The following is an 18757-nucleotide window of genomic DNA, read 5'->3' as shown; positions in this document are numbered from 1 at the left end:
CAAAGTCTGGACCAAGCTATAAAACATGCTAATACCTCCGACTCATAACAGCAAGGCCACTCCTAGTCACTGTGATTTGCTGGGCAGGTCAACTTGCCCCCCCCCCCCCCCCCCAAAAAAAAAGCATCACCTAATCCTAAAACTACATAGTGAATATACCTGTACCGCAGTCAATTCACTAAGTTGTCAATCTTCGTAATCTTGCAAAGTGCAAGTGATATACTAGTGATATACCCAATCAATCTTTCTATATAGCATGACAGCATTTCTTGTTTTAAGATTATGACCTGACTGTTTGCATTTTTAGATTCTTTTGATATGAAGCCACCAAGGACAGTTTCAGTGGGTGAGGTGTTATCAGAGTAAGGACACAGTTAGTTAAGGATTATCCCTATTCAATGCACATATCAAGGTTTACATTACTAGCGTAGCATCAGTAAAAAGCTAATAAGATGGATGAATAAGGGCTCCCGGTGGTCCCCTCTGGTCCAGGGGCCTCGGTGCGGTTGCTACCTCTGTGTCCCCTATTGCTTCACTGCTTGACGAGGGCCACCAGGATTCACCACAACCCCTCCCACCCAGGCAGTCACATTATTTGCATTTGGCTGCAGTAGTGTCTGAATAACACTAGAAACAAGCATGCAGCTAATCTTGTCAGATCTGGCAATAATGTCAGAAACACCTGATCTGCATATGCTTGTTCATTGTCTATGGCTAAAAGTATTACAGGCAGAGGATCAGCAGGACAGCCAGGCAACTGGTATTGCTTAAAAGGGAATAAATATTGCAGTCTCCATATCCCTCTCGCTTCAGTTGCCCATTAAGGCAGAGCTAAAGTCCAGGAAAAGGGTCCTGGCATAGGAGTCTGGACTGTCGAGGTGTTCCCTGATATACGACAGGCTGACGTTAATGGTTCCTTTCTCAAAGATCTTCATGATGGAGTGAATAAAGGCTGAAGTTGTTGTGTTCTGTATTGCCTGGCCTTTGCCTTGTGTTAGCATCTGCCCATTCCTACCGGAAAAAATTTGCATACATACTTTACATACTTATGCATGCACTGCAAAAGGTAGAAACACAGCATTGGCACTGCAGTGCCTGAAGGAAGGTACAGGTGAGCGGGGATAACACACATGCCTCTGTAGAAAAGCTAGATAGTAGGAAACGGCCATCAGGAAACTTTGTGCCCTGTACCCACCGCCACCATTCACTGCAACATCCCTGGTATGCACACCTTTTTTTTTGTACTGTATCAATCATTACAAAGCTAATGGGTGCTGGGATGTGATCCACATTAAATACAATTTCTGCTGAAATCTTCTCTAACAGTCACAGTGCAAGGTGGCAGACCAGGTAGATGACCAGTATTAACAATTTGTTAGATAGTGCAAACCTAGCTTAAAGAGAAACTTCGACCAAGAATTGAACTTTATCCCAATCAGTAGCTGATACCCCACTTTACATGAGAAATCTATTTCTTTTCACAAACAGACCATCAGGGGGCGCTGTATGACTGATATTGTGGTGAAACCCCTCCCACAAGAAACTCTGAGGACCGTGGTACTCCTGGCAGTTTCCTGTCTGTGAACCTTGTTGCATTGTGGGAAATAACTGTTTACAGCTGTTTCCAACTGCCAAAAAAGCATGCAGCAGCTACATCACCTGCCAACAGTAAAAATGTCACCATGTAATAAATGTCAGAATGTAAATAAGGGATTTAAAAGATTTTACAATGGGCAAACACTGACTAAATCATTTATACATAATTATTGTAAAAATGAAGCACTTTTTATTACATTATTTTCACTGGAGTTCTTCTGTAAGTCTGAAGAATATTATTTTCATTTCAGAAACCTTTATTCAAATGGTGTTTGATTTTTTCTTTAGGACATTCATAAACTAAATGGGTTTATTGAGTGCAATTATATAAGGCAATGTAGGTTGTTAAAACATTGCCGTATGAAGGGGAAATGGCAACTGTGGTGTTATCATAACCCAAATTCTGCTGTATCATTGTCAGTCAGTAGTTTGCCTTAGGTATCACAGAGATTTTTTATGTGCTGGGCTTCTCCAAAGTCATACTCTCCTTGAAATAGTAATTATGTTGTTTGTAGAAGGAAAAGTGTCATTATGTGCTACAAGAAAAGAAAAAAAAGTGTACCAAATATTTGTCAAAAAATATAATGAAAGGGTACGTAATAAATTATTGCTTATAATGTGCTTTTGTAAGCTTACAAATATAGATCACTGAAAAAAAAATCCATTTATCTCAGTGCAGAAAGTTACTAAATGTCCTTGGTATGATTTTTTTTTTTAGTAAAAAACAATGGAAATTGGTGTGAAAGGCTGGACCATCTGCCAAAACACATACATAATATTAATGCAGACCTAAACTGTAAAAATAAACTCCACACTGTCAGCACAGTCCAAATAAGTTATAATAGAGTAGCATGGATAAATATCTAAAAACTGATCTCTTGTGCCAGAAAATACAGGTTTTTCTGTATAGCCACGCCCCCTCCTGAAAAACTGCCATGGCAATTTTTCTCCGCCCTTGCAAAGTTGTCTAAGAAATAGTGTCTTAGGAGGGTGGGGGAGTGTAACGATTGGTGTCAGCAAGCACAGCTATTCTGATTATTGGTGATCTGCAGTATCACCAATAATACAGATGCTACACCTGATTATATGGTGATCTGCAGAATCACCAATAATGCAAGTATAGCGTGACACGATACAATCGTATGCAAGAGGGTGCTTGGTACAATAGAGTATCTCTATAGGGCACAGAGATACAACCTCCAGCAAGCTGGAACAGCAGACAACAATAATAATATACAGTGTAAATTCAAGTCTGTGGAAATATCCACCACACCGTAATTACTCAGAGGTGTGGTTACCTCTGAATGGGAACCCCGTGTGTGAGATCCTCCAAAGGACGGAGTGGAGGAGTCTCGGCCTCTAGCAGCAAGGGTTTACTAGTGGCGGTCGTCTCAAAGAGGCAAGCCTCTGATAGAACCCTACAGTGGGAGACGTTCCACTGAAGGGAGAAAGGTTAGACAAAATGAGGTTCGGCAACAGATCAGGCGGCAGCAGTACAGAAACGTGAGACAAGAGAATAGTCGGAAACCAAGCCAATAGTCGATAACGGTACGGGCTGGTGAAGTACAGAATCAGGAAGCAGAAGAGCAGTCAAGACAGGCACAGAATCATACACGATAAATCAAACAGTATAATATGTGTATATATTGGCGATAAACTAATATATCACACAATATCAGAGACAAGGCTGACTAGGTCTGAGTGCTGACACAGGGTATCGCAAACACAGACGAAGTGTGACTGAAAGGCACTTCCTTATATACTGCCTGGGAGAGAAGTCTCAACCCCAGGCAGCAACCAATCAGAGCAGGCTAACATGTCAGCTGACCTCCAGGTCAGCTGACATGCTTTCTAAGAGTATAAAGGCGTGTCTGGCGCACGCACGCACCCCCTAGAGGCAAGATGGCAGAGCCCTGGTGAGCAGCATGCTAGTGAGTTTGGAGCAGAGTGCTCGAACGGCTTTGCGCAGCGGATGCGGACGAATTTCCGCATCCCGCATTTGAAAGTCCGCTTGCCAGATTGGATGCGACCATATTTCCGCAATCCATCCGGTGTTGCGGATTTTTCGTTACAGGGAGCTCTTGGAGCAGCTCAGGTGAGTCATGTGCCACTGGGTCTGTCACTCAATGGAGAAGAGGGGTGAAGGGAAACAAAGTGTACTGCTAACTACATTTCACAGTGACAGACACACTATGGCACATACCAGAGCTGTCACAGTGCTTCCCTTCTGCTTAATACACAAATCATCTGTTGCTGCAATAAGTAAAAAAAAAAAAAAAGAGAGGGAGCAACTATAGTTGTTCTTTTCTTCACTTTTACTTTTCTTGTACTTTTCTTCACTCTGGAATTTGAACTTTAGGTCTTCTTTAAAGTGGAAGTTCAGGCAAAATGTTAAAATATATTTTTTTCATATGTTTATTAAGTTATTGTTTTTATCTTTATCAAGCAGCCATATCAGTATGACTGTGCTGTCAGTGTTAGGAGGAAATTAGGAGTCAGTTACTATGTTTCTATTCCTGCACCCATTGTTACTCATTGGCTATTGGAATTACAAATTGACAGCAGCCAGCAGAATATAGGTAGGAAGTCAGGGTGGGATGGCAGGTTAAACTCCCAACCCCATACAACGAGTTTCACAGCTCAGGCATTCCATGATTGCTTATTGACCTCCTTCTGAAGAATATAAACAGTTAACAGTCACTGCTAGGGATTATGGGAAGTACAATGGTGTGTCAAACAAGCAGTTAGTGCAGGAGGCAGCATCATCCTTTCACAGTAACCCTGCTGTTCAGAAAGTGAAAAGGTACTACCCTTTTTAAAACCATCTGCAAGCCTACTTTTTGAAGTGAAAATAAATGTATGAGATAATGAATTATATGTGTAGTTCATCTAAGAAATAGACCAGTAGTAGCAAAGAAAAGAATCTTGTTTCCCATTACAGGAAGCTGTTATCTATGCAAAAGAACTTTTCTGAGCTATTTGACCCACTGGATCGGATACAGTCCTGCTTTCCAGGAAACAGCGAAAGGCACCTTGGATAAGGTTTTACTGCAGGAAAGTTCAAGAGTTTATTTCTGCTTTGTTTTATAGCTTTAAAGACTGTGATTTTAAAACTGCAACTTTGACAGTATGATGCAGTGTTATTAAAACAGTTAAATAACTGAAAATAAAAATATGAGACTCATTTCTTTTACTAATGTTCTGTTCATTATCCATACTATACATTCAAATCATTATATCATAAGTTCTTTTTTTCTTTTTTCTTTTGCTTTAGGTTTGCTTTAAAGGGACTCCGACCTCAAAATAAAATTCAAATCGGTACTCACCTGAAGCTTTCTGCAGCCCAGTGTAGGTCGGGAGGTCCCACGTCGTCCATCTGGCTCTTCACCCCGGACCTGGTCAGAAATGGCTCCCTGCCGGCCCCCGGCGACACTGAGCCTGAGTGTCAGGCTCCTCCTTCTGAAATGTCACGTCTGTCGTCACCACGCCGACCGCCTCGCTACATCACGGCGGCCGGCGTGACAGTACTGCGCAATTAAATCATGCATGCACTGTACTGTCACACTGGCTGCCATGAAGACGCGAGGCGGCCGGCTTGGTGATGACAAATGTGATGTTTCAGGAAGAAGGAGCCCAACACTCGGGCCCAGTGTCATCGTGGGCCGCCAGGTAGCCATTTCTGACCAGGCCCTGCATGAAAAGTGAGATGAACGCCGTGGGACCTCCCGACCTACACTGGGCTGCAGAAAGCCCCAGGTGAGTACTGATTTTGTTTTTATTTTGAGCTCGGAGTCCCTTTAAGTTTAAACCTGAACCTTATCAAATAAAGATCAAAAATGTTTGAGGGACTTTCCAGGAGATTGCAGTTACTCTTTAGTTTCTATGTGAACTTCTGCCATATATACACTCCCAGAGGTTTACTCGTCAGTTCAAGAAAGGTGAATTGAACACTTAATCATTTGGTAAAAGCTAGGATTACATTGTAATGTTCCTTACTTTGAAATAAATGAATGGTTTAAGGTTTGCAATTGCAAGTCCTCGAGCAGCTGAAATTGCCAAAAGACCATTGAAAGCCCATAGACACATATACATAATGTCAATGTGTACTTTGAATAAAAACAGGAGGGTCAGCTCAGCCTACGCACTTTGTAAGGGCATTTAATAAAGTATATTGCAAAATACTGTATTAAAAAAAAACAAAAAACAAAAAAACAATGCTGTCTTGAAATGGATCAATGTGCCACTAACCGCATCTTAAAGGAAACCAGAGCTGAGATAGTATAAAAGTTTTATACATACCTGGGGGTTCCTCTTGCCCCATCCGCATGGATAGCTCCCACGCCGCCATCCTCAGTCTTCTCCCTCATCAGTACCAGGTCCCATAACTTCAGCCAGTCGCAGGCCAGTCTCCGCAAAAAAGTGCACCCTCTACGTATCTCTCCGGCAGCTGCCAAAGAGATAAGTAGTGAGCGAACTTCTCTTGCGCAGACTTGCTGCGACTGGAGGAAGTTATGGGACCCGGTACCAGAGCTCCAGAAGACGGAGGATGGCGACATGGAAACGATCAGTGCATATGGGGCTGAAGGAAGCCCCAGGTATCTATAAAACTTTTATATTATCTCAGCTCTGGTACACTTTAAGGACATCATTTAACATCAAATTTCAGTAGCAACTGGTCTGAGTGTATTAAGTGATAAAAATGCTAATCCTGCTTTTAAAACTTGTAAAACTTTTTCTGCTGTCATGGTTTGTAGTTATCACATACTTTAGGCAATGGCCCTAGTGCCAAACAGTGGCAAAGAGTTGAATGCTGGGAGTTATTTTCATCTATAATATATTCCTCCTCTTCCATTTATTTCCATGCCTAGCTGTTTATCAGAATCACCCTCTGATTACTTGTATTTACAAGCAAGGCTGAGGTGACTCAGTGATTGGATGTGTAAATTAAAAAAAAGACAGTGCAGTTGTTAGTATACATCTCAGTGGGAGTGTCTGAAGACTCTGGGAGGAGGGCAGCTAATGAATACACAATGAGCAAGAGAAGGGAGGGGGGAAAACAAGAGTCAGGGAGAATATGATGTCAGCATTAGCTTGGCAAGATGGCCACCGCTTAGAATAGGATTTTCTGCTTTTCCTTTATAAAATTCACAGGAATCATTACGTGGATAGCACAATACATCTGCTATGTAAGAAGAAGTAGTATTTATCTACTTATATATGTGTTTTTTATTTCTAGGTTAGCATGGGTGTCACTTGTTCTTTAACATGTATTATTAGGCTTTTTATAGTGGACCTGAACTTTTGCACAGGACAAAAAGAAAACGGAGAAATGTACCCTGTATGTATATAGAGAATTTAGCCTGTCTAATCCCCCCTCACCTGTGACTAATCACCACCCTAATCTGATCTCTCAGCTTTGTCAGCTCAGGCATCACCTCTGCCATGGCAGAGCAGCTAATTTGTAAACGCGGGATGTTAACAATATGTCCGCTTCCATGAAAGCAGGGAGCACTGCAGATCTATTGCAGGATTTGTATTAGCTGTAACAAATACATAGAAATAACTCAAAAACGGAGGAACAACGTCAAATGGGAAACATACAACATCAATAAATGTATATAGCTCAAAAGATTATATCTATTCCATGCACATGCTAATGAAACTAATAGTAAAAAAAGGAATACATGAGAATTGGCTCTCTGGTGCATGAAAAAGAGTAAAAAAATGCTTTATTGTTATTAATCACATATATCAAAAAATACAAACCCCCTAATCAACAAAAAAGCCCAAATAAAATAGATAAATAATTCTCCTCAGCTGTAACAAATAAATATTTTTTTCTTTAAAGGATATTATGCTGTTGCTTATCTTATAGAGCAGAGAGGAAGTTCTAAGTTCAGGTACGCTTTAAGGTGTTTGGTGCCTTTTTCACAACAAGTCACATTACACTGTAAGTGTATATCTTCTAGTTAACAAAAATTCTGCTTATTAGCATTCAGTCCAGATTTATACAATCTACAGGCACAGGAAGCAGTAAGTGCTGCCTAACTTCTAATCACTATCATCACTAGAAACGTATAGGCTGACAGTGGTTCATCAAGCCAACAAAGCTTTGGCTATTTTGCATAGAGCACAGTTAAAAAGGGTTCGCCTCTTTGACAGAGTCTCGCCCCACCAGCTTGCACAATGACTGATACAACAGCTGGCAGAGGAGGCGAGATCCTTGAGGGCACTTGTTCATTGTTTAGAGATTTTTTTTCTTGACAGTTTTTAGTATACATTACATTTACATAATGAACTGCTGCACCGAATGACATAAATTACGATCAGACTTGCTAAAGTAAAAAAGAAAAAAGGAAATCCTTTCAAGGTTACTTATCGTTTATCATTAAAAATGGATTGTCACAATACATTTGCATGAGAAAGAAATACAGGAATGAAAAATGTACATGCACAAAAGGATCCGCAGACCAACAGTGGTGAAAAAATGCTGGTTATTCTTTATTCAGGTAATCCACATGGCAAAGGTAAAAAATCACAAGGTTCAACTGACGCGTGTCGGGCTTACAATCTGCCCTTAATCATAGTTAAACTATGTTGAACTATGATTAAGGGCAGATTGTAAGCCCGACACGCGTCAGTTGAACCTTGTGATTTTTTACCTTTGCCATGTGGATTACCTGAATAAAGAATAACCAGCATTTTTTCACCACTGTTGGTCTGCGGATCCTTTTGTGCATATTCCTGAATTGGCCTGGCTTCCCAGATCCTGCACCCATTGGTCGAATCGGTAGGGGGTTTTGAGCGTTTTGATCCTTCACCATAATGAAAAATGTACCTTTTAAAAAGTTTGCTCAGTTCCATGTAGTTGAAATAGTACTGTAGTATGCTTATACAAAATTACCAGCCACAAAATATATCAAACGACACACTTAAAGGACAACTGTAGTGAGAAGAATATGGAAGCTGTCATATTTATTTCTTTTTAAACAATACCAGTTGCCCGGCAGCCCTGCTGCTATATTTGGCGGCAGTAGTGTCTGAATCACACTAGAAACAAGAATTCAGCTAATCTTGTCAGATCTGACAATAATGTCAGAAAGACCTGATCTGCATTTGCTTGTTTAGGATCTCTGGCTAAAAGTATTAGGGCCTGTTTCCACTACACGCAGATTGGATGCAGATTGGATGCAGAATGGATGCAGAAAAACTGACTCCAATGAATGCCTAAGGGCCTGTTTCCACTAAACGCGATTATTCTGATGCAGATTTTCCCATAGGCATTCATTGGAGTCAGTTTTTCTGCATCCAATCTGCATCAAATCTGCGTGTAGTGGAAACAGGCCCTTATAGACTCCAATGAATACCTATGGGAAAATCTGCATCAGAAAAATCGCGTTTAGTGGAAACAGGCCAGTAGGCATTCATTGGAGTCAGTTTTTCTGCATCCATTCTGCATCCATTCTGCATCCAATCTGCATCAAATCTGCGTGTAGTGGAAACAGGCCCCAAGAGGTAAAGGATCTGCAGGATAGCCAGGCAACTAGTATTGCTTAAAAGGAAATAAATATGGCAGCCTCCATATTCCTCTCCTTACAGTTGTCCTTTAATTCTGATGTAGCCTTTCCTTAACTTGATCTAATTTTTGCCATGTTCAGCATACCTAAATAACACACACAGGGCTGGGCCGAGGCGAGAGAGGCTCCAGCCTCAGGGCACAGTGTAGGAAGGGGCACACAACTAACTCAGCTATCAGTCTCCTATTGTTTTTTAAGCAGAGAGAAATAAGAAAGGAGGATACATGGCAGTGACTGCAAGCCAGATAACTATAGATTAATGCTGGGTACACACGTTGAGATTTCCCTCTCGATTCGCGGGATCGAACGGATCGATTTGATTATTTCAAGCATGCTCGATTGGATTTCGATCGTTTTTTTCATGTTAAGTATGCAAAATGGACGGCAGGAACGATCGAAATCCGATCGAGCATGTTTGAAATAATTGAATCGAGCCGGAAATCTCATCGTGTGTACCCAGCATTAGGTGTTGGGGACCCTGGGGCACCTCTTAGTCTAATAGCAATGAGTATGTGGGAGGGATGGAGGGGCACACTTTGGTGTCTCAGCCTTGGGTGCTGGAGGACCTTTTCCCGCCTCTACACACACACACACACACACACACACACACACACACACACACACACACACACACACACACACACACACACACACACACACACACACACACACACACACTTGAATGAGTTGTCTCTGTCACATAGGAGTAACGTAGTTACTTACTTACGCAGTTACTTACTGGATTTCTCATGCAGGGTACCTGATCCCAACCTTATAAGAGGGTTCCATCATTGGTGTCTTTCCGTATCTCTCTGTGGTCCTGACTAGTAATGATCGTAATAAGCTATTTCCGATGCAAAATTTCATCTAAATTTTCGCAATTACCCTATACCTAATTATGATTTGTAAATTCATTTAATTTCGTATAGTCATTCGTAATTTTACGTAAAATTTTGTGTAATTTTTGGATTCATTTTGTGCCGACTTTAGCAGTGAATAGCAAAGCCCCCATACATGCTATTGACACCAAAAATGACAGCTTAAAAACCATTTTTCTTTGCATTTTATAAAATCTTATAAAGTCTTGAAAAATTATTCTTTGTCTTGTACCCACTATCCTCCTTAACATATGTAGCAATTTTATGTCAATAGTTTGTATGGGGGCTTTGCTATTAATAGCCAAACTTGGGACAAAATTACGCAAAAAAGTGAAAAAATTATGAAATATTACCATTACATGCAAAATCAATTACAATTTTTTTCTGAAATGTTGCTTTACGATTATGATACGTAATTACGTATAGGCGTAATTTCTGCTCATCACTAGTGCTGACACAGCCAGGTGCACAAATTGATGCTAAGAATTATTAAGTGCTGCCCCTCAGAATGAATAAGAAGATGCTGCTGCCGACCTTCCCTGACTTGTCTCCATATCATTTATGTTCTGAACGGTTGTAGAGCTTTGATGATGGCCAGAAAGGGAGGAGATGAGTGAGGACTTCCAGGTTCACATCAATGATGTGATTGCAACTGAATGAAGGTCAGGAGGTCTATGCATCTGATCTCCTTCAGTGACAGGGGAAATACCAGAAGCTTATTTTTTATTTTTTTAGAGCAATTTAGTGTGTGTACATATTCAGCACTGTCATCCCTTCTATCCAGAGAAGTAGTACACGCCACTCAGGTATACCCAGGCGATGCGCCTATATACATGCTCTTTCCTTGTAGTGATTGAGTTCACACCTAAGAGCTGACACTAGCTGTGCATGTATACATGCCTAAGGAGAACCTTTTACTAGTATGCACTATCAAATGGTGTTATGTTACAGCCATGTCAGCTTCACTAAGTAAGAAAACAAAGATAATAAAAACAAGATACACAGTAAAAAATAAAATATGGATTCTCTGTTCCCTTCCCCATACACAAATATTAGTATTCATGGATATATGTGAAACCATTATTACTTACTTTTTCTAATTTAATTACTATATCTCCCACTGTAGCAAAGGGCCTTAGTAAATGCTTTCCACCATTTCTTGTCTTGAGCGATCTTGCCTATCTCAGTCCATAGTGTCCTTGCATTCTTTATTTCCTACTCCACACTTCTTCTCCAAGTAGCTTTTGGTCTGCCTCTTTTCCCTCTACCTTAACCGATTATAAACCACGCTGCTCTGGCCCCTTAAGGTCCAGAGCCTTGTTGTAACCCAGGCATTCTGTGATTGAGTCACAGTGATCACCTGGTAAGGAGCCAATGAGACTGTACACTTAATGATAGGAGGAAGCTCAGCTGTCACATGACAGTTTACTACCGCAGCAAGCAGTGATCAGTTTGGGACTATGGAAAGCCACAGAGTACAATCTATGCTGCATCAGAATTAGAGAACCACAGAGGCGACATAGATTCTACCTACCCCGGTCCTGAGTCAGCTAAGGATTCCACTTTATGGCTTCTTTTCTCAATGGCATTGTTCTTGCAAAGAGCGTGACCATTCCACCCCGCTTTCTTCATTTGATCTGTAATCCACTGGTTCTTCTTTGGCTCTCTCACACAACTCATTGCTTAAAATAATATTTGGCCAGTATGCTTCTAAGGCAGCATTTTCCAAAGCTTTCTTCTTACCTCTTTTGTCATTTTTCATGTCTCCCAGCTGTACGGGAGGACTGCCTCCATGATGCTCTGCCTCCATGATGCTCTGCAATATTTTGAGTTTAGTTTTTTAAACCATTCTTACAATACACAAAATACATATCCTTGCACATATTTAAATCCATTTTAGGGCATTGATTTTGAAATTGTAACTTTCTTAAAGCAAGCTTAAAATAAAACTTTTTTCTTATTAACATCTGTGTCATTTTCTACTGTACATACTTACATAACATTGGTTTACTAATGCACATTTTCCTATAACATTGCTTTACGTGAAATCTGGAGTATGGTAATATAATATTGTGACTTACATTATGGTCATGCCTTTAATGCACTGAAGCATTTCTTTGGGTTATATTTCAAGATGCTGCATTGTTGACTAGACAATCTATTCTGTACAACAAGATACACTCACGTGTGCAATATCACAAATAGCTCTCATAGCAGAAATAAATGCAGGCTCCATAGTAGAGATGGATTGGAGTCTGATTGTATATTGATTTTATTGTGGCGTATCCCACATTGGACTGTACAAATCAAAATCAGCCTTTTTTTTCTGGAAAAGATGTGTAGATCTTTTGCATTTGGAAATGAAACTGCTCAGCGCAGTCTGAGGAACAATTATCACCCTGTACATCTGAATATAAAAAACCTTTGATATGGAAGACAAGAAGCCAATGGCACTAAACTAGATTTTTTTTTGTCTGGAAATGCAGGGGATATTATTGTTTTTCTTTCCTGAGCATGTAGCATGTAGGAACCTAGTTTTTAAAGGGACCCTGACCTCTAAAAATAAACAAAATTGGTACTCACCTGGGGCTTTCTGCAGCCCACCGTAGGTCGGGGAGGTCCCTCGGCGTCCTCCTGGCTCTTCTCCCGGTCCCTCCGCTGCATAGCGCACCGGGGACACCCGCACCGGGTCTCGGGCTCCAACTTCCTGAACCGGGATGCTCTTCGTCATTACGCCAGCCGATGCGCATCATCACAGCGGCCGGCGTGACAGTACTGCATCTGTGCGATTAAATCGCACATGTGCAGTACTGCCACACTGGCCGCTGTGATGACACGCAGCGGCCGGCGCAATGACGAAGAGCGTCCCAGTTCAGGAAGTGGGAGCCCGACACCTGGCCCGGGTGTCGGCAGTGCGGTATGCGGCGGATGTACCGGGAGAGGAGCCAGGACCACGCCAGGGGACCTCCTGACCTACGGTGGGCTGCAGAAAGCCCCAGGTAAGTACCAATTTTGTTTATATTTAGAGCATCGAAGTCCCTTTAAACTTGTATCTCCCCCCCCCCCCCCTAAAATTGATCACTTTATAGGATTTGAAAAGGTATTATCAAATGCTGTCTCTTTATTTTGGTAGTAAACTTAGCCAGCCTATATACTCTATGTTATTGTATGTATTTTTTTTATACTTTTTTGACACTGTAAATAAAACATATCCACACCACTATAACTACAGTATATCTACATACAACTAAAACAAACTAGTAAAAGTTAAAAGAAAAAACTCTTTTGGGTAAATCAGAGTCTTTCATTATTATATGCTGCAGTTTCCTCAGAGAGAGTCAGTCTATTATTTCTGCCTTGTAGTTTAAAGAGCTAGTCTGCTCAAAACACCTGCTTCTAGTCATGTGATAAAATCAAAACAAGATTTCTACCTGCAGATGCTTCATTTTAAGCAGAAAGGTAGCAAGTAGGAGATTTTTACATGGATAAGGTCAGAACATAAGAAGGAATGTTGATTATAGTCATGTACATGCACCCACAGCATGTACTGTTTTTAATAAATTAAGACTATGGGCCCTTTTCCACTAGGTAACACAATCACAAGCACAATTGTGTTGTGTTGCTATAGCAGTACCTTCCATTTCCACTACTGTAATTTTGCAGCACTAGTGCCATGATCCGTTGGCTATAGGAGCGCAAACGCACCAAAAATCAAGCAGGCCAGCTATTGCATTTTGGGAAAAGAGGAATTACACTAGTGGAATAACAACACCATGATTTACATGTTAATAGTGGTGCTGTTGTGATCGGCTAAAGGGCTTTGATCCACTTTTTGAAGCAGATCACAGCCTAGTGAAAAAGCCCACTTACCTGGATTTATTTTATTTACTGAGAGTCTATGATCATGACTGCAACAGTCCAACCAACTTCATCACAATGCTTTCAGCAAACCTAAATATAATTTTGTGTTCTTTATACAGAAGGTATCAGCAATAATTCTGCTTTCATTAGACTCTGAAGTCTCCTAAAATTCAGCTTTTTATTGCAAAAACCTCTATAACATTATTGCCCTAACTAAAACACTGCATCCCCGTGGCTGAACTCTAGCTAAATCCTCCTGAACTCCCCGGGGCACACTGAAGGGAGTGCTTCCGTGAGAGGCAGAGCTTTCTGCTGCAGCTCTGCCTCTACATGCATCTATCAGTGCTTATCTCCGCCTCTGCCCGCCCCTCTCAGTCTTCCTTCACTGAGAGGGGCGGGGAGAGGCGGAGATACGTGCGGATTGACGCGAATGGAGGCAGAGCTGCGAGGGGAATTTGGGGGGATTTAGTTACAGTTCAGCCACGGGGATGCAGCGTTTTAGTTAGGGCAATAATGTTAAAGAGGTTTTTGCAAAAAAAAAGCTGAATTTTAGGAGACTTCAGTGTTTCTTTAAGTGAGCAAGTATGGTTTTTCATTATGCATCACGCCTGAATATAAAAACAATCCCTTTGTGCTTTAGAATTCATCTACACACACCTAAATCAACATTTTCTGTTAAGATGCTCAGTTCAGCAGAGCTCATCTACCTCAAGAGGATTTTATTGTGTCAAAAATCTGGCCACTAGCTCACAAGTTCACTTTAAAAAAGTACATTTAAAAATATTGTTTCATTACGTCAGTATTTGGTAACAAGGTCAAGTTACGTTTTCGGTTAGTGCACATATGATTCATATATCACAAAGATATCTTACTGTGCTGAGGACACAAGGTGCATAAAAACTCAAGACCTCCAAAGGTTCACTGATAGTTGGATCAGGGTTGCACAGAAAAATGCTGTCGTGGATTGACAACATCAAATAAAGTACTTGGTTCAGGTGAACCAATCCACTCATTCCAGTTAACAGTTTCATACAAACATGTTAAAATGTAAAGCCTAGTAAATAATATTAACTGCTTCTGAAGTTCTGACCAGATTCACTATTTTATTAAATATAAACACACATTTTTTTTAATAGATTATTCAGTGCAAACTCTTTAGGTGAAATTCTTGTTCGTACCTTTCCTACAGTAAAACGTGAACTTTCCTATCTTAAAGTACAATCCAAGAGCAACCTTAATGCAAAGTGTCAGATGGGGAGGAAGCGTAGGTCAGCTGTATACTTTGATTTCCCAGTTCTGACACTGTGATGTCGCAATTCATGTTCGGATGTATAGGGATTTGGAAAAACAACATATTTATAGAAAACCAGGTAGTCTACCGTGTATAAACAGGTTTAATATTGAACAATGAACATAACTGAGATAAATGAAAATGCTGAGTTTAAGGTTTGTTTGTGCTAGGCTAAGCTTAAATATCTACCTATAGATGAAGCATAGATAAATCATTATGCTTAATTGTTCTACTGAAGTTACACATTAAAGTACAATTGTTAAATATGGGCATTTGTAATAAAACAAATAATAAATAGTATGTTTTTCTCTGCTTTTTCTTTGTTGTTGTGGCTTCTAGTCCATGCAAGGGTTAACAAAAGATGAGCGATAGGTTAGTGTTAAGGAGGAAATTATGATAAACTTAGACAAGACAAATAACATTTATATCACGCTTTTCTCCTGGCTGACTTAAAGCGCCAGAGCTGCAGCCACAAGGATGCGCTCTATAGGCAGTAGCAGTGTTAGGGAGACTTGCCTAAGGTCTCCTACTGAATAGGTGCTGGCTTACTGAACAGGCAGAGCCGAGCCCTTAACTATTACAGCATCCAGCCACTTAGAAGGTTCAATAAGGATAGTGTGAGGCATCTTAGGGGCAAAATGTTAATGATAAATGCAAGGATAATGTTGCTAGGGGTAATATGTTAGGGCAGGGTATTTTTTTTACTGGCGTGCCATTTCAAAAATGTAGGTGGCACCTTTGCTGAGGCAGATTTGCATCTGAATCATTATAGTGTGAGTTTCCTTCCACATCTCAAAAACATACTGAAAAAGTTAATTGGCTAAATTGGCCCTCGACTATGATACATACTATACATATGGTATCTACATAGACACATGACTATGGTATTTACTTGATTGTGAGCCCCTCTGAGAGACAGTTAAAGGAACAGTATTGATTAACATTTTTTTTCAATTGAGATAGGAAATGTTTGGAAAGTGCTGCTAACTACTGGTATATACATTTGAATACTTATCTCTTTGTTTACTGTTATCTAATTCCTTCCACACTTTTCTGAAGGCAAATCTGACTGCAGAGGGAGTCATGAGGGAGGAAGAAATTCCCTCACACTTCATCTGTTAACCAGGTACATGTGAGAAAAACAATCCGCCTGACTCTGACTGAGCTTTCTGCAGAGAGCAGAGGAAATATACCTTATGTGCAACACAAACATGTGTATTGTTATTATAATTGTATGTGTGAAATCTGACACCTGACAGGAGTTTTATATAACTCTGCTTCAATATTACACAGTTCTTAGCATGTCACACTGCAGAGGTTCACCTATGCAAATGTGACATTCCAAACATAGCTAAAATCTACACACAATGAATTACAGTTTTTGGCTCTGATATTTAACATGAAAAGTAGGAAAATGTTTCCACAGCTACTTAACCATTTTTTGTACATTGTCATTTTAAAACACTTAGTTTGTTAGTGTTCCTTTAAGTGACAGGACAATATAAGTATCTATGTATTATATCAGCGCAACTATAAATATATAGTAAATAGTAAAAAAAAAGTCCCAGATATGATTAGCTGCTGAAGTCCAACACTCCAGTGAAGCATCTTCAAAACCACAACAATAAAACCTTCAGCACTATTCTCAGGATTCCATCATCAGTAACACCCATAAACAAGATGCGCTTACCAAATGATGTTTAGACCTTAATTACAGGGTCTAAATTATGGTATCATACCACCAGCGGCTGGTGTCTTCCCTGCCGGCCTCCGTTTTGGGTACAGGTGTTCACCAATGATAAAATAGTTGCATCCATCAACAAAAGCTTGTAGTGTATATAAAAAATATTGAAAACACATCTAAGCATATCAAATTTTAAAACTTTACTCACTGACAAGCTAAAAACAATTGATGAAAGGCACTTACATATGGGCCCTTGTAAAATGGACCCAGAAAGATAACAAGCGTAATCAATACAACCAGGACGCCGTCCAACCAAATGTCAGCCACGCCCAATCGGTTTCACTAACGTAGTTTCATCAGGGGCTAAACAATAACTGGCTGAAGAAGGCTTATTTATACCTTAAAATCTACGAAAAAGGGTTCACATCACATACGCCGGCATGGAAGTAAATATTTCCATTAAAGATGGCACTGCATTATCGACGTCATATCCGCTTCTGCGACACGCCGCTGCCATGCTCCGCCTCTTGGATTTTCCGGTAGATGCCCTGTTAGCGTCTACAGTTAGGGTGTACTGCACATGTGCGGCCTGGCTATGCGCATCACCACTACCCCATTGCCAGAAGTGTTCTGTCCCTGCACAGTACTACTGCATAGGCACAGAACACTCCCAGCTGCAGGAGCATGACAGGGGAATGTACGTGGGCGGATTGACAAAGAGAACGGTGCATCTACCAGAGCATCCAGGAGATGGAGCATAGCAGCAAAAAAGCAATCTGCGTGGGGAAGGCCTGGAGGAAGCCCCAGCTATGTATAAAAAATTTGACACCCTTTCATCTCAGGCTGTGCATCAGTCAATAACCTAGAAATCTGTATGAGGAAAGATGTCACATTTATTTCCATGCACGTTATTTACCTTTCAGAAATATCCTGCTTTCTTCTGACATTAGTTAGGCTCTAATACACCTGAATTAATAACTGCATTAAATATTAATGGCATAATAATAACCATTAAAAAAAATAAAACCTTCTTTGAACATGACTGGCTGTTTGAAGTGAGCACAACATCCTGTCTGTGTTCTCCACGGAATATCTTAAATAAGTCATCTCCTTGTGCACATCCCTGTGACCAGGACTTCCCATTTAATCTGACATTACATAAACAAGGTGTGTTAATTAGGCACCGAGAGTTCTTTATAAAAATAAATAAATAAGGAGCACATTGCTGTTACATAGTACACTGTTTATGCCAATCCAGTCTTGCACATTACTATTGCTTTATTTGAATTCATTTGAGTGAGCAGCGCTAGTTTAGCAGCATGACTGCTGGTATTCTAATGACTTTCCCTAATCTTATTCCGAAAGGTGCCCTGTAATGACCAATATAACAGTTCATTGACCTGTGCAGTCTAAAGCTCTTGACATAGTTCTGAGGCAAACTAGGGCACTAATTGTCTTGTATTGCATTGAACGGAAGCAAGTGTGCAATAGTGGTGATTATTTTCATAATAAACTTTAATAAACCTCCCGCTGGTGTTTTTAAATTAGACTATAGCTTAGGGCATGATTTTAATTAAGAAAATGCTTCACAGCTAGCATGCTGTATCTTTCTCCCAGGGTGGATAGAAAACAAAATATTTTGTCTGTCTTTTTTGTTGGTAGCCAGGAAGAAAGACAATCTTCTTTGAATAGAGGTGAAAGGCTGTTTAGTAAATTACTCTATCCAAATGCTCATGTGGCAGGCAAGCTGTGACTAAGTTGCAGGATTCACTAGGTATCACATATGGAAATTAATATTATGTTAAAATGGCAACAATCCAGTACATGCTTTAGCTGTGTATTGCCTTTACTGCACATGTTACTGCACGAT

General features: G+C 40.4%; 1 protein-coding gene and 1 long non-coding RNA gene across 7 annotated transcripts in view; both read left to right on the top strand.

Moving 5' to 3' along the window:
• Positions 1-4696, top strand: part of LOC137544542 (uncharacterized) — a 40215-nt gene extending 35519 nt beyond the window's left edge. The window contains exon 3 of the long non-coding RNA XR_011025904.1: positions 4538-4696. This is a non-coding gene — a long non-coding RNA (uncharacterized lncRNA). The remainder of the gene's footprint in view (positions 1-4537) is intronic.
• Positions 1-18757, top strand: part of IL1RAPL1 (interleukin 1 receptor accessory protein like 1) — a 1893014-nt gene that overhangs the window by 656966 nt on the left and 1217291 nt on the right. The gene's annotated exons all lie outside the window — the stretch shown is intronic.

This window comes from Hyperolius riggenbachi, chromosome 2, assembly GCF_040937935.1.
Source record: "Hyperolius riggenbachi isolate aHypRig1 chromosome 2, aHypRig1.pri, whole genome shotgun sequence".
Taxonomy (NCBI): Eukaryota; Metazoa; Chordata; class Amphibia; order Anura; family Hyperoliidae; genus Hyperolius; species Hyperolius riggenbachi.
Note: the sequence above shows the minus strand (reverse complement) of the source record. Positions and strands in the feature narration are given on the sequence as shown.